The 3,381-nt window shown below is 36.4% G+C and overlaps 1 pseudogene; it reads right to left on the bottom strand.

Annotated features, from left to right (window-relative positions):
* Window positions 1-1,908: 1,908 nt before the first annotated feature.
* LOC112399122 (60S ribosomal protein L26 pseudogene) lies at window positions 1,909-2,344 on the bottom strand (annotated as a pseudogene).
* Between the last annotated feature and the right edge of the window lie 1,037 nt (window positions 2,345-3,381).

Raw genomic sequence — 3,381 nt, 5'->3', positions numbered from 1 at the left:
GCCAATGAATATAAAAGACGTGCAATAGAGGAACCAAAGATTGTGAATGTATAGATTTGTACCTGTTGGCACTGAAATCCTGATTTGGTCTAGTAAATTCAACTTTATTGCCTTGTTTCTGCTTTGGTTGAATCTCAATATTTTACCTCTCATCTACAAAATTCTCTAAAAATAAAGACAAGATATAAAATGTTTTTAAAATCCTAAATAAGTTTTATATAAATTTCAGTTTTCTCTGAGACATTACTTCTAAAATAAAACCAGTGAAACTTCAGAACAAATAACATGAAGAACTGACATCTTAAGTCACTATTCTGTGTGCACTGAGAGATGCTGGCACTTGGAATACTCTCATCATGCAAATCAAAACAACAATGAGATATCATCTCACACCAGTCAGAATGGCCATCATCAAAAAATCTAGAAACAATAAATGCTGGAGCGGGTGTGCAGAAAAGGGAACACTCTTGCACTGCTGGTGGGAATGTAAATTGACACAGCCACTATGGAGAACAGTATGAAGGTTCCTTAAAAAACTACAAATAGAACTACCATATGACCCAGCAATCCCACTACTGGGCATATACCCTGAGAAAACCATAATTCAAAAAGAATCATGTACCAAAATGTTCATTGCAGCTCTATTTACAATAGCCAGAAGATGGAAGCAACCTAAGTGTCCATCATCAGATGAATGGATAAAGAAGATGTGGCACATATATACAATGGAATATTACTCAGCCATAAAAAGAAACAAAATTGAGTTATTTGTAGTGAGGTGGATGGACCTAGAGTCTGTCATACAGAGTGAAGTAAGTCAGAAAGAGAAAAATAAATACCATATGCTAACACGTATATATGGAATCTAAGAAAAAAAAAAGTCATGAAGAACCTAGGGGTAAGATGGGAATAAAGACACAGACTTAATAGAAAATGGACTTGAGGATATGGGGAGGGGGAAGGGTAAGCTGTGACAAAGTGAGAGAGTGGCATGGACATATATACACTACCAAATGTAAAATAGATAGATAGTGGGAAGCAGCCGCATAGCACAGGGAGATCAGCTCGGTGCTTTGTGACCACCTAGAGGGGTGGGATAGGGAGGGTGGGAGGGAGGGAGACCCAAGAGGGAGGAGATATGGTAACATATGTATATGTATAACTGATTCATTTTGTTATAAAGCAGAAACTAACACACCATTGGAAAGCAATTATACTCCAATAAAGATGTTAAAAAAAAAATAGGGGGCTTCTTTTGGTTTCAAGTGTGAATTACTTACATAAATGTCCTTTTAGAATCTGTTTATGTAGGGACCATACGGGATGTTAGAAAATGTTTTCACTTATTTCACAGGCCTTTTGATTTGCTAATATACTTAAGTTTCAATAGTCAATAGTCATTCATGTAACCTTTTCTTTTATTGATGTGGTTTTGAAAAGTTTCAGGTACCTATGTGCAAATGCTTCTCAAGAACATTTCCTTGTCTCTGGGGTGTGCTATGACTTTTACCCTCTTTTTGTCTTTTTTCTGGATTATTTTTAAAACATAGTGGTTTTCAAACATAGTGTGTGTTTCAGAGAAAAGAGTAAGACTTGGAGAAGAGCAGAGGTAGAGACAGGCCCATGTTTCTTCACATGGCCGGCAGAAGGGCAAAGGAAGGCCTTCTCTACTATTTTATGATTGACCAAAACACTTTAAGAGAACACTTTAATAAAAAGGTCCCTAATTTTATTCCTGGAAGTCTTTGATTATCTCAGTCTTCTGGCCCAAACTGATAGCAAATCAACAAGCAAGAACTTGAAACAATTTCTCATCCTTTTGCACAGTGGGAGTATGGGGCAGCTGGTAGGGTTAGGGAGTTGTTGTTGTTTTTTTTTCATTTTAGCAGGTATTGTATATAAATTACTTTATTCCCACATCTTCTCAATTGTTTCTTCCCTTTTTAAGCCCTTTTCCTCTCCTACTTGGCAAGATTTGGCTTTTCATCCAGAGATCTTTTTGCAACCTTTGTTCACTTTTAGCCTGTTGATAATCACCTTGCTGGGTTGAATGCCCACACGGACAGTTGTGCCACTGGCTTCTCCTGCCGCACACGTTCAGTGTAGATGATACATTTCTTCCTGTAAACTTGAACTGCTTTGCCAATTTGCTGACCTTTGTAGTGTCCTCACACAACCTGAACGTCATCATCCTTTCAGATGGACATGGGTTGGACATTGTACTTCTGTCTCAGCTCTTTGGAAAGAGGGAAAGACATAATCTTCCTGCGAAAGTGGGAAAGTGAGTTGAAATGCTTTTATGGTTCTTGCTCTGGTCACAAGTCACAAAGGGATTGAACTTCATTTTGGCTGTTGCTGCTTCGGTAATGACCACAACAGGGAAGAGAAGATGGAGTTTTCAGAGAAGTTTCTCTAACTGTAATCTCTTCATTTGTTTGAGTGTGCAGTTCTGCCTTTCTAATCTCTGGTCAGCCTTTTGCCTGACCTACTCAATGTTTTTCCTTTGAAAAGCTGGGATTTATAATTTTCACACACTTGGAATCCTAGTCAGGCATTTAGTTGCCCCTTTTAAAATTAAGGTTTGGTTTAATCTTTTTTGTTGCTGTTGCTGGTGGTAACTTTCTTTCTAAGTTTAAAGAGGCATGCTTTAGACATATTAGGAAGAGAATGGCCTCTGGAGTCAGACATGTCAGGGTCTGAACCTGTATTCCCCATGTACTGATTTTTCACTTCTTAAACTAGTTATATTACATGTCACATGTAAGTTGGTTGTAATAAGAATTGGTCTTATTACCATAAGACCACAGGTCTTATGTGATTGCACATAGGATCTGCTATGAAAATTCACTGACATCACACTTGTAAAGTACTACCCAGAGCCTAACACATGAGTAACTCTCTGTACACATGAGATTTCTTAAAATTTATTTGAGGTATTCTAATGCTTATTTATTTTTGTGAAAGGATTTATGTTTAAAAAATAAATATATGTATATATAATTTCATTCATTCATCAAATATTTGTTGTACAACGTCTTTATGCCAGGCACAGGTTTAAAAGGTGGGAATATGTGGTGAATATTTAACAAATATTAAATTTATACAAGATTTTGCATTCTTATGGGGAAGACAGACAATAAACAAAATAAACATGCAAAATATATGTCAAATGATGATAACTGCATTGGAAAGGGGGTTGTGCCCTGAGCAGGTAATGCTTGAGTGGAGACTTAAAGGAGGTTAGAGAGTAAGCTGTGTATCTACCTAGGGGAAGAGGGTGTAAAAGTTAATAAATAGTAAGCTCAGTTAAAACACAGTTTTCTATTTTATTCAATTTATTATTTATTTATTTATTTTTATATTTTTTTAACATCTTTATTG

The sequence above is a fragment of the Neophocaena asiaeorientalis genome, unplaced genomic scaffold (genome assembly GCF_003031525.2).
Source record: "Neophocaena asiaeorientalis asiaeorientalis breed wild unplaced genomic scaffold, Neophocaena_asiaeorientalis_V1.1 scaffold11, whole genome shotgun sequence".
In the NCBI taxonomy this organism is placed as follows: domain Eukaryota; kingdom Metazoa; phylum Chordata; class Mammalia; order Artiodactyla; family Phocoenidae; genus Neophocaena; species Neophocaena asiaeorientalis.
This window is presented reverse-complemented; position numbering and strand designations above follow the sequence as displayed.